Source organism: Nomascus leucogenys, chromosome 2, assembly GCF_006542625.1.
Source record: "Nomascus leucogenys isolate Asia chromosome 2, Asia_NLE_v1, whole genome shotgun sequence".
Lineage (NCBI taxonomy): Eukaryota > Metazoa > Chordata > Mammalia > Primates > Hylobatidae > Nomascus > Nomascus leucogenys.
In genome coordinates, this window is record NC_044382.1 from 54,547,963 (window position 1) to 54,561,568 (window position 13,606).

Below are 13,606 nucleotides of genomic sequence, written 5' to 3' on the forward strand. Positions count from 1 at the left end.
AAAGAGACAATGCATATACTTAACCATCCCCAATATAAATACTTAATAAATGGTAGCTATTATTGACATTACCATAAAGACCCACACCTGTCTTGATAAGTAAAGAATGGAGACGATGGAGACTCAAATAACTTCCTGAGCTTTTCCCAAATAATCATACCTTCTAGGGACACACAGCAATCACCTGCAATCCCTGGACAGTTTTTTGTATGCATCTGGACTTTCCTGATCTCCTGACATTGCTGATATCATTGGGGTCTTTCCCAAGTGAGGCAGTATGCTGCTGATACCCAGCAAGATTTCATGAGGTGGACTCCTGTACTATCTTGAAATGAAGACAAAAGGTTCAAAGCAAGAGAACATTCAGGTTATCTATGGGTGTCTTTGTTTTCTAGATATGGCTCTTTCAGAATTGAATTTCAGAGAACATCAAACAAGGGCCATGATACTGAGACATTTAACTTCAGAATTCTCACTGCTTAACCAGAGAGCCTAGGATGGCTTCCCTGATTCTTACTGAAATTCCCTCTTAAGGCTTGTCACCATCTCAATATTATTCTCGCCATTTGATAGATGAGAAGACTGAGGTTCAGAGAAGTCAACGGCCAGTGGGAGAACCTCAGGAGCATTTAAGAAAAGATGTTGGTGGTATATTTTAGAAGAAAAGGAAGCATCTCTACTCATGTTGAATTCATTCAACAGGACTTGGAGGGATTTGTGATTCATTCACACAAGCAGGAAGGTCAAAGTGGCCTCAACCGCCTTGACTAGGAATAAATGTTTCCTTGTCCTTGGGATTCTCCTGGATAAAGTATAGGGTCTAGGATATTCCTTGGAGATAAAAATTGTTTTGACAATGACAGCTGCTCTTTGAGTTCCATGGGTCCCCACCCTGGGACCAAACTCTCAGTCATGGGTGGTCCTGCCTGTGACCTCTTCTCAGTTTTCCAGACTCCCACCTTCCCCTGGTATCCTCTGCTCTGGGTCTCTTCCTCCTAACCGCCCTTCTTGGTCCAAGTCCTTTAAGATACAGGAAATGTTGGAAATTCCAAAGTTCCAGCCTGATCTACTGCCCCTGCCAGGCATTTTCTGGGCTCAGTGTCCCATTTCAGCTCTCTATCCAAACTCCATTGTTTCTTCTTGACTGGGCCCATTACTTGGTGCTGTTGTCTCTTTGCCTTGCTTTCAGCTCTTTTCTGGGACATTGGCTCAGGTCGTCCTTATCTATCCAGACTCCAGGCTAAAGCTCTGACTTCTTTGGTCTGGACAAGTCTATCTGGTGCAACCTGGAAGGGTTCTTCCAGCTCAAGAACCCTCACCATTTTTCTTTTCTCACTGGTAGGGACACTCAGAATCATGACCTTGGGTCAAGATACCGGAAAGTCTCCCTTTTACTGGTACATGTGAATAATAGAAATTTATTTGATCTCTCTCTCATGCAGCTCTGTGACAGAGCAGTGATATGTTTCCTGGCCACAGGGCAGGGTATGGTGGACTGTATGTCTATACTTTATGCCCCTTTTGTATACTTTTCTCATCAGAGACAGAGTAAAAATTCTGTCTCCTTGCTGCTGGGCTGGAGGGATTTGGTGCTTCATGGATGCAGCTAGAGACCATTTTCCTAAGTGAACTAACACAGGAATAGAAAACTAAATACTGCATGTTCTCACTTATAAGTGGGAGCTAAATGTTGAGTACACATGGACACCAGGAAGGAAACAACAGACACCAGGACCCACTTGAGGGTGGAGGGAGAGTGGCAGCTGAGTACTATGTTTAATACCTGGGTGATGAAATAATCTGTACACCAAACCCCTGTGACATGCAATTTACCTATATAACAAACTTATACATGAATCTCTGAACCTAAAATAAAAGTTAAAAAAACTTGAAAAAGAAAATAGAAAACTTGGTGGTACTTCTCAAAAACAAAGATATTCTAGCATAGAAACAATGCTTCCAGACAAGAAAGAAAGAATTTCTTGAGCATCTACTGTATACCAGGCTCTGAGATAATTTATTTACTGTGTCATCTACAGCAGAGGTCACCAGCCTTTTTGGCTCCAGGGAGAGGTTTTCTGGAAAGACAGTTTTTCCATGGACAGGCAGGCGGGGTGTGGGGGATGGTTTTGGGATGAAACTGTTCCACCTCAGATCATGAGGCATGAGTCAGATTCTCATAAAGAGTGTAAAACCTAGATCCCTTGCACACTCAGTTTACAATAGTGTTCCCACTCCTGTGAGAATCTAATGCCGCCGCTGATCTGAGAGGCGACAGAGCTCAGGCTCAGCCAGTAATGCTGGCTTGCCCTATGCTCACCCCCTGCTGTTGGGCCTGATACCTAACAGGCCGTGGACTGGTCTACGGCCCAGGGGTTGGGAACCCCTGATCTAGAATCTTTCTAGATGCTAGAATTCTGGATGGAACAACCTTAATCACCTCATCTACTGATGTCTTCTCGCAGTCCAAAGACTTCCTCAAGATTTTTGCGATATTCAAAAGATCTTGGTTTCATGACAAAACAAAAGGATTCTTCTTTTTATTAGCAAACATGCATAAAAGGCAGCTGGGGGTTATGATATATGTTTTTTTCTTGAACACCAATACACTTTTGGTTCTAATTCTTAAACAACAGTGACAAAACCCTGAGGTAGATATTTTTAATTCCACTTTACAGATAAAAAAAACTGAGTATGTATTAGGGATTTTTAATGTTTTGTTCTCTCACATAGCAAATAGCTGGCAGATTAATTATCGAAATCCAGATATGTATGACTTCAAACCCATGTCCTTTCCACCAATTTAAAAATTCAAAGACTGATTTAATTGTGTAACTGATGTAGGTTTTATAATGTCATCTTTATATCACTATTATAGGTGAATTCCATTCTCCTGGGTGGTATTTTAATTTGTACAAAGTAACGAGAGTTTCCACCAATTTAGTCTAAATTTTGATCCTGAAATTTCTACGTTGCAGGAGTGATGGGACAAACCACTAATCAGTATATTAATGCTTTTTGCAAATCTTGGTCTGGAATGACCAACCTAAGCGGCCACGAGAAACTTCATCTCCTGGAAATAGATGTTCTGGTACCTTAGTTGAAATTGCTAGATTCCACATCTTATTAGGAATCTGCTTGAAATTCTGTACTGTCCCAATTTTATCTTCAGAATTGAATTAATTAGCTAAAAAAACATTTGCATGTGTAATTTGTTTTTTCTTCAGATATACCATGATAACAAGCTATTCTTTTACATCATTAAGATGGAAACATATTATATTTTCATGCAAAGAAGAATCTGTTATTTTTGAAGTGTTTAATCCCCTTGTCTTTAAAATATTCAGAAAGTAAGTGCTTGTCAGGCAGTGGATGCCCTGGGCCTTTGGAAGTCAAACTTTCAGCTCATATGACTGTGGATGGTTTCATCTGTAACACATGGAAGATGTTCCAGATGGAAGAATTCGCAGGAGTTACAACTTCATTGAGGTGCTCACAGAAGGCCAGTTTCCTAATTAGAAATGGTGTTGGGCATAAGAATTGAAGGAAAAAAGGCTGGAAATTGTAACTGGCATTGGCCTTTATGGTGCCATTTAAAAACCAAAATTTTATAGTTGATTTCTGTCCTTCAACCTTGGAGGCTTGAGAACTCATAACCATTTTTGAAAACGTATCCACCTTGATTAACCTCATTGTCTATAAAGTTATAGTCCATGAAACTGCCTCTTCTGACACTTTTTATTAGAAGAGATTGTTATGAAAGTACATTTTAAAGATGCTATTGATTTTAAGATGACAAAGAGAGGAAGTTTACCTAATTATCACATATATATTCCCATTGTTTGATCAATATAAGGAAATAAGATTTTATCGACGATTCCTGGGAAACTGGGTGAATTTCTCCCCTGGATTTATAGAGACACATACCACTGATTTTTATTTTAAATATCAAAAACAACCTAAGAAGGTATTTTATAGGAAGTCATTTTTCAACTAGTGAATTGTTTTTCTTATACAGCTCTGACTCAATTCTACTTGTAATTTACTTTTCCTCCTCCATGTCAATTTAATGAAAAAAATAAAACATGCCCACTTGCTCTTTTCTGCTTTTTTTTTTTTTAAGTCTAAAATTACCATAATGGTGAGGGAGCTCAAAATCTTGGTGTCAGAAACCACAGGGGATTCAAAGAATGATCCGTATTGGAAATCCGTCTCTTTTACAAGTGAACCATGGGGAAGTTACTTACATTCTCTGAGCCTCAGTTTTCTCTTCTATAAAGTGCAGGTAGTAATGAAAACCTCTTATGGATATGAGATAGCATGTAATGCTCCTAGCGGGCTGATCATGCACAGAAGGCATCTGTTAGTGGTGATTTTTGTGTTTAACTTGGAAAGGATGGTCCCGAGGGTATATGCTAGCTGTCTGCATATTTTAATAAATTGTATGTAGAAAAGCAGTAGATAGGTTTGTCCTATTTACCATCCTGCAGGCAGAATTGGAATTGATTGATATAAGTCACAGGGAAACCACCTGTTTGAGTTGGAGCTGCCTGGTGCTGTAGGAACTGGATTCCTGCTCTCTATTTATTATTATTATTATTTTTGAGACAGAGTCTCGCTCTGTCACCCAGGCTGGAGTGCAGTGGCACGATCCTGGCTCACTGCAAGCTCCGCCTCCTGGGTTCACGCCATTCTCCTGCCTCAGCCTCCCGAGTAGCTGGGACTACAGGCACCCACCACCATGCCTGGCTAATTTTTTTTTGTATTTTTAGTAGAGATGGGGTTTCACCATGTTAGCTAGGATGGTCTCCATCTCTTGACCTCGTGATCCATCCGCCTTGGCCTCCCAAAGTGCTGGGATTACAGGTGTGAGCCACCACGCCCGGCCGATTCCTGGTCTCTAAAGGTGATCAAGTGGCGTCTGTGGGGCCTGTGCATCCTCAGTGGTGGCCATCATGGAGTGTCAGTGAGGTAGAGGAGGCCGGACTCAACTCTGAAGGTGGGCTCAGACACCAGACCAAACTGAGGACTAGCTAAAACAGGGATGGGGAGAAAGCAGCTTTCTATAAGACATGCCTGAGTGTGCCATGGCAATGGTAAACACCCAGGAGTTATTGCCCCTTTCCATGGCAATGACCCAACAACACAAAAGTTACTACCCCTTTCCTAGAAATTTCTGCATAACCCACCGCCACCTTGTAATCTACATACAGTTAAGCATAGGTATAAACATGACTGCAAAAGTGCCCTGAGCACTGCCTAGGGGGTATCCCTACTCTGCAGGAGCAGTCATGGAGCTGTAACACTGCCAAAGTTCTAACACTGCCCCTTCAATAAAGATGTTTTCTTTTACCCTACCACCAGCTCACCCTTGAAGTCCTTCCTGGGTGAAGCCAGGAACACTCATAGGCTGAGCCCCACTTTGGGGCTCACCGGTCCTGCACCATCAGGATTAGATGAGGATCAGACCAAATGTCCCATAAATCCACTCTGCACCTGATGTTCTGCAATTCTCTGATTAAATAGACCCTCTAATTGTGTAAAGATCTCACTTCGGATCAGATTCCCAGGGTCAGACGTCACACTTCAGATGCCTTATAGACTTGGCCTCCATGGATGGGCATCTCTTCCACCTTCTTATTTGCTTTTAACGTTTTGTTTTGTACATTTGGTCTCTTGTGGGTCTCCTTCTATCTCTGACTGATACCCACAGGTCTCCCAGTCCAGGGAACCTCCACTGAAAGTTTTGTTTCTTTATTTTAGTTTCCCTTCAGCTCTCCCCTCAATACCCTCATAGACCATGCCCCCTTCTCTCCCATCTTCAGGCTTCCAACTCCAATGAGGACCACAAATATCTGCCTTTGGTTGGCTTCTGTTAACTCATGTTTACTTCACTTCTAAGAAAAGCTAACCCTGAGAAAGCTTAAACACAATCCTTGGAGCCAGTTCTTAAAGTGACCTCTTCAGTCTGCTGGCTTCATTTAAGAAGGGGCACATGGGGAAAGAGTGGGTTTTGCATGCATACCAGGATTCAAGTCCTATCTGCATTCTTTACTAAATGTAAGTCACTTCTTTCCTTCTCATCCTTTTTTCCCCAAGTGCTTCTGTACAGTGAGGAGTTGGGAAGAAATGTGGACAAAGGTCCCTCCCAGTCCTGTGATTTTATGAAATTACCTTTTGAAAAGGGAGCAAGCAAGAAAGAGCATGCCAGAGAGAGAAATTGTATGGGTATCCTTTTCTCTGCAAAATCTGACCACAAGAAGCATTAAATCAATCAGACGACAAGGCAGAATATAAAAAATTGAGTCGGTTTGGTCTCAAGTATGCAGGAGGTCTGTGCTGTTGGGATCAGAAGCAGAAAAAAAATAAGGGAAATATTTTCAACACGTTATGTGCATTGGCTATTCTGTGACTCCCACATAATTCATCACAGGAAAACTTTGAGTGCAATAAACATTTCCCCTAGTTTCCTGGCTGTTCTGATCAAGAACAAAGCCATTAACATAAATGCAGATAAATACAAGGCAAATAACGATATTCCCAATTGCTTCTGTGCCAACCAGCTTAGTCCATCAATCTTGCCTGACTTGTTAAGAAGGAACTGAGAGAATTTATAACCGTAGAAGATTTCTTTCTAACGCATTCTCACCTCAGAGAGGAGAAGAAGAATGAATCATTCAGAAAGTCGTAGGAAACCAAATGAATGTTCTTCATCTCTAGAACTTCCCATCTCAGCTACAATTTCAGTCATTGCCCCAACACCCTACCTTTCTGGGGCTGGGGCTCTTGCAATGTGACATTTCTTTGGGCAAAGCTTATGGCTGTTTGTGTTATTCTCAGAGCCCTCCCTCTGCACTCCTTGCAGAAAGGTGTGTCCCAGGAACCTATTGGCAAACCCATCCTGCCTGCTGCTGTGAGCTGGTGGTGGCGGGGTCAGGGGGGTTGAACTTGGCAGGATTGCTGTGTCTTTACCCGCCATCACAGTGGGTGACAAGTTCAGTTGTAGTTTCTCAGTCTCCAGCTCTGTGTGCCTCTTCATAGTCACTTCATTGACTTCAGATCCTTGGCCAATTGTAAACAGCACTATCCCTGGTCTTCTTACTCAATTCCCTTCTCACACTCTACTAACCCTCCCCCAATCATCTCATTTGCCGTCCTGGTAACAAGTACCACCTACATGCCAGTGACCCCCCATATCTTGACCTCCTGTCTAGGCTTCTCCTACAAAGTCCAGGGTCTTCTATTTAACCCCTAGTGGTCATCACTTCCTGAATACCTGCTGGGCATGTCAATTTTAACATATCCACAGTTCATAACTCTGCCTTGTTCCCACTGAGTCTTTAGCACTATTCCCCACTCAGTAGCTCACATCAGAAACTGGACAATGCTAGATGCTGCCCTTTCTCTTTGTGTGCCGCATGATTTTGGCTGTGGCCACTCAACTTTGCCATTGTGACTTGAAAGCTCATCAGTAGGCATGACCTATAGATAAAGACTTCCTAAAAATCTTTCGAAAACATTTCCTCCTGGCCTACTGGATCACAGTCCTGGTGAAGAGGCTCATTGCCTTGTACCAGAGAAATGCCTCATTTTGGTCTCCCTGCCTCTCCTTCCTTCCTCTCTTTCCCCTTGCCATTAATGATTTGGGGTTTCCTCTCTTCTATGATTGTAGAATGCAAGTTGCATTTGCAAACAATGCATATGCCCTCAGTGTGCAGAAGCCGCTATGGGAACAGGGTTAGGACTGGAAGCTGGAATAACATGATTTACTATCTGATACAGAACTCAGGCTTGTGGAGAGAGAGAGATCAGAACTAAAGAAGAGAGATTTGTATTTTCAGTGTTTATGTAGTAGCCTAAATGACTTAGCATATGTAAATGAATTCTTCTACCACACTTCAAGGCAAATATTATTTTCCCCAATATTATAAGAAATACCCTTGCAACTTGTTATTTTTGAGGATGTCTTAGTTAGGTTGTGACAAATCTAGGATTCAAATCTAAGGTGTCCTGTGTGTAAAAACCCCACCCTACATCCTCGCTGCTCACTTCTTTGTGGAGGAAGGCAACAGGACTATTCTGATACAAACCTGGAGAAGAAACATGGTAATACTGGAGGTAAACAGAATACACGGCCCTAGAATGGGAGCCCAAGGAGATCAGAGATTTTATTATCCATTTTGTTCACTGATCTATTCCTAGAACCTACAATAGTTCATTCTAAGGGAGCTACTCCTATAGATATTTATTGAATAAATGAATTAAATCACAGAATCCTATAAACATGGTCTCAGAAGCTACGTCTCCCTAAAGAGAGCTTCATCTTGTGACCTTGGCAATGTAGTTCTTCCTCTCATGGGCTTTTGTATCCACAGGGATGAGAGCAGTGGTCATCATTCAGTGACTGAGTCCCTTTCAAGGCTGGCACAGGGTATCAGAGTTTTCTCTGTATATAACCTATTTTTACCTTCCTGGTGATCTTTTGGAGTCTGCCCTGGGACCCTAGTTTTGTCAGAAACAATTACTTAAGCCTCAGCCTCCATCTCATAACCAACCTCATCATCTCTATCATGGAATTCTGGATGAAGTACAAGCTCCACACCAGAAATGACACTTCTTCTATCTCTTCTGGCTACCCCTGCATACCACCTTATTTTTTCCATCTGCCCCATGGATTCTTTCTCTTTCACTTGCAGAATAGCAACAACAGTAGTCAAGGAAACACTTAAAATTCTTCCAACTCTGTCTCTTTGTCTTGAAAAATATCCTACCTTGCATATATCTCTGTATGTCTCATTGTCAATGTCAGAGTGGAAAAAAGAACAAGACTTCCATGGATCAGGAAATGAAGATTTGACCTTGGTTCTATCTCATGGCCTGTGTGAATGTTTAAAGACCATTTAATTCATCAGAGCCCAAGGTTCTCTATCTATAAAATAGAGCTAAAAACCCCCTACTTAGAATTTTACTGACTGTTCAAAGGGATAGCATTATGCTGTTAGCACAGAGCCTGGCACAAAGTAGGTGGTCTTTAAACGTTAGTTTGCTTTCTCTGGGTTTCCACACCTTTTAAATCTAGAGGAACACAGATACACCTCCTGGTTAAGGGAACTGGCCATCACAGTGAAATTCAAACCACTGCTCAGGGTGATTGCATGGGATCGGCTGTCACCCCACCTGTCTGAGTGGCCCCAGTCAGGCTGCAAGGTGCTCTGGCCTTTGACCAGTGGCATTTGGACCTGTCTCCCTGAATGTCAGTCTGCTCACAGGTGCTGGCTCAGAGATGCCAATCACTGCTCCCTTTGGCTGACCGGCATGCTGTAATGTGTGCCTGCAGTGCTCCAGACAGACGGGGAAGGATTGAGTTGACCCAACATCATCTATCTGTCTGGCTGGATGCTCATTTTTCTTCTCCTGCCTGTCTTGTTCCTGCTTAATGCTTAAGACATGTCTCAGGGCGCTTTGCCCTGGTGTGCTCTTTCCACCCTCTCTGCCTCCTCTAGGCGGCTCTAAATGTCAGTCCCAGCTTAACTTCAGTCTCAGTGATGCACACACTCATTCACTCCATTCGTGCATCCAGCCATTCCTTGTTTTCTGTTTTTTCCTTCCGTAAAAAATTGCTGTGCACCTACCGTGTGCCTGTCTCTTGAGGATTTTTAGGCATGATTCTCCATAATCAGGATTGCCTTTCCGCCCCAGAAAGAGAATCGTAGAGACCCAGTGTGTTCACAGATTTCCACTCTGATCATCAATTGTGCAGCTGCTCCAGCTGTGGGGGTGGTGGAGAACCTAGGGCTGGGTGGGGTGGGAGGCTGGTTGTTGCTATGGTATTTGCCCTGACCTGTTGCCCAGTTTTGTTTTCAGGTTTAAAAACGTCCCTGCATCCTTTCCTTTCTTCCTTTGTAACAACTCAGATGCCTTTTCACTTCTGTGGTTCTTGCAACTTCTGTAGTCAGGCATCATCAACAGTGCTCTACCAGCTGTTGATCCAGACTTCTGTTCCTGGGATCTTTGCTAGCACAGTTGCCTTTTGGCCAAGCCTGGAGGGTCCAGCCATTAAGAATGGCTCCAGAAGGTCTCCTTGTCCTTCTCTGAAGCTAGACCTTCTCCAGTGAGTTCTTTGTCACTGGGCATGGGCGATGCTTTATCAGGTAGCTTTCAACAGCATTACATTCCAACTGCAGTTTGCATGTGTCTTTCTGCCTTTCATGTATCTCAGAGGGACTTGCCTTACCTCCTGGCTGTGCCACAAAGAAATAGCTGTTGTCTCCTCTCTTTGCCTAGTAGTTGTGATTCCCTGTGCAGAATGTTCCAGGGAGGCTTCTCAGGATTTCTCCCAGGAAATCCTAAGGATCCTTTTGCAGACGAGCCTCCACAGACCTTCCTGGATATCCCATGGTTCCAGAGATGCTTATGCAAATGAGACCCCCTCTGTGGCCTGTGTTTTCTATACTACTGGGGAACTTCCCTTCACAGTAATCAACATCTCATCTTAATTGCTTTTGTTTATGGTTCAATAAGTGCATCGTTTTTGGCAACACCAGCTCACAGCAATATCTTAAATTACCCAAGGATGCCCACTTTCATTTATGAACTCTGGTTTGTGTCTGATGAGCACTTAGATTTTTAACCATTTATTTCTTCCGTGTGACAGGGAATGAGGAACATAAAGCTGATGGGAACAGTAAAGTAGGGGGAACGGGGAGACTAGGGAACCATAAAAGTATTGTACAGTGTTCCAGGCCAGTATAAAAGCAATGAGTTTTTAATATATGGTGGGCATAATACATTCATATTTCTAATAAAGTCAATTATTGTTGAATCTGCTATTTCTCAATTTTCCACCTCAGCTCAGACAAAAACAAAATCTGCAGCTATTCAGAAGAAAAAAAATTATATTACAGTAATTGCAAATACAGCAGCTGTCAAAAAACTGTCTAATAAGTGCCTGTTTAACACATCTACCCTCCCAGAAACTGGGAAATGTTGGGAACAGTGGTTACCATGAATATAATCTGAGACAAAACTGGATCTTTGCCTTTGATTTTAGCAATTATATTGCTTTTGGCTACTTTTCTTTTTCTTCCTCCATTTATATATATGTATACATATATATATACACATATATGTGTGTATATATATACACATATATACACATATATGTGTGTATATATATACACATATATACACATATATGTGTGTATATATACACATATACACATATATATGTGTATATATACACATATAAAAATAAACAATATATAAAAAAAAAAAAAAAAAAAAAAAATATATACACATATATAATAAACAATATATACATATATGTATATATATATATATACACATATATACATATATGTGTGTATATATATATATATATACACATATATACATATATGTGTATATATGTGTATATATATACATATATATGTGTATATATACACATATATATGTATATATGTGTATATATACACATATATGTGTATATATACACATATATACGTATATATGTGTATATATATATAGAGAGAGAGAAAGAGAGAGAGAGTGTGGGAGGGTGTTGTCATTCTGCAGGCAGCAATGAGGTGGAAAATGGTAGGTCAGTGGGGATGTGCGTGCCTCAGTGACATTTCAGTTCTTAATCACCTGTGTGGGCCAGGTGCGGTGGCTCACGCTTGTAATCCCAGCACTTTGGGAGGCCGAGGCGGGCGGATCATGAGGTCAGGAGATCGAGACCACGGTGAAACCCCGTCTCTATTAAAAAATACAAAAAGTTAGCCGGGCGTGGTGGCGGGCGCCTGTAGTCCCAGCTACTCGGAGAGGCTGAGGCAGGAGAATGGCATGAACCCAGGAGGCGGAGCTTGCAGTGAGCCGAGATCGCGCCACTGCACTCCAGCCTGGGTGACAGAGCGACACTCTGTCTCAAAAAAAAAAAAAAAAAAATTCACCTGTGTGTACCTGCCCACTTGCCTAACTTCTCTGTGCCTTGGTTTCCTTATTTGTTTAATGAGGGACTTGTTCCCAACTGACTTTATTCATTACAGTAATTTGTCATCTTAAATTTACTTTTAATTCTGGAAAGCCATTACTAATTGAAATGCTTACTACTGCTCTTTTTAATTATAGGAGAATATTAGTTAGTTATTGATACATGGCAATATTATCACAAATTTAGTGGCTTAAAACAGCCTGACGTTTTTATATCAACTTCTGTGGGTCAAGGATTTGTGTGCAGCTTAACTGAGTCCTCTGCTTTTTGAGTGTCAGACGATATGAGAATACTAAGAGGTGGGGATCCTGGGGCCACCCTGGAGTCCACCCCTGACAAAAAGGAACACAGGGAAGTTGAAGCATAAGGTAACATTGTCTTTTTTTCCTCTAATTTGGACCATTTCAATTTAAAGTTTTGGGTTGGTTGTTGTTTCAGTCTCCTAGAGCTGGGGTAGCTGATTACCCAAACTGGGTAACATGTAACAGTAGAAAATGATTTCTTCAGTTTTGCAGGCTAGGTGTTTGCAGGGCCATATGGCCTTTACAGTTCTGGGGAAGAATTTCCCCTCACCTCTTGCTAGAGTCTGGTGGCTCCCAGCAATCCCTGACCCTTGGCCTGTAGCTGCATCACTTAGGTCTCTGCCACAGTTGTCCCATGGGTCTTCCCCTATTTGTTTCTTTGTATCGCCCCCTTTTCTTATAAGGACACCTGTATTAGTCCATTTTCATACTGCTGTGTAGAAATACCTGAGACTGGGCAATTTATAAAGAAAAAGAGGTTTAATGGACTCACAGTTCCACATGGCTGGGGTGGCCTCACAATCATGGCAGAAGGTGAAGGAGGAGCAAAGGCATGTTTTACATGGCGGCAGGCAAGAGAGGGTGTGCAGGGAAACTACCCTTTATAAGACCATCAGATCTCATGAGACTTATTCACTGTCATGAGAACTGTGCAGGAAAAACCCACCCCATGATTTAATTACCTCCCACTGGGTCCCTCCCACGACATGTAGGGATTATGGGAACTACAATTCAGGATGAGATTTGGGTGGGGACACAGCCAAATCATATCAACACCCATCACTGGGTTTTCCATAATCCAGTATGACATCATCTTAACTAATGATATCTGCAAAGATTGTATTTCAATATAAGGCCACATTCTGAGGTTTTGAGTAGATGTGAACATTTTGAGGGACACTGTTTATACCAATACAGTTGTTGTTTTTCCCTCTGGTATTGGCCACCCCGAAGCTAAATCCTATATCTAAACCATTCTTAGAAACTCCCCTTTCTGAGAGAGGAACACTGTTAGAGATAGTGGCCAAGAGGCACTTTTCTTTCACTACTCATGGGACCTGGGGAAGGACTTAGTTTCTCTGCCTCAGATAGCTTATCGGTAAAATGGTTGCAATAATAATCATCATGCTTAACTTTTAGGGTTGTTAGAAGATTAAATGAAATAATATATGTAGACCTCTTGGAAGAGTGCCTGGCACATAGTAAGCACTCTACAGACGTCAGTACTCGTTCTTAATTTGCCTTCTCTCTCCACCACCTGTTTTCTATTACTGATAAATACCATGTTAACTGCTGGTTTTACATTTAAAAATTA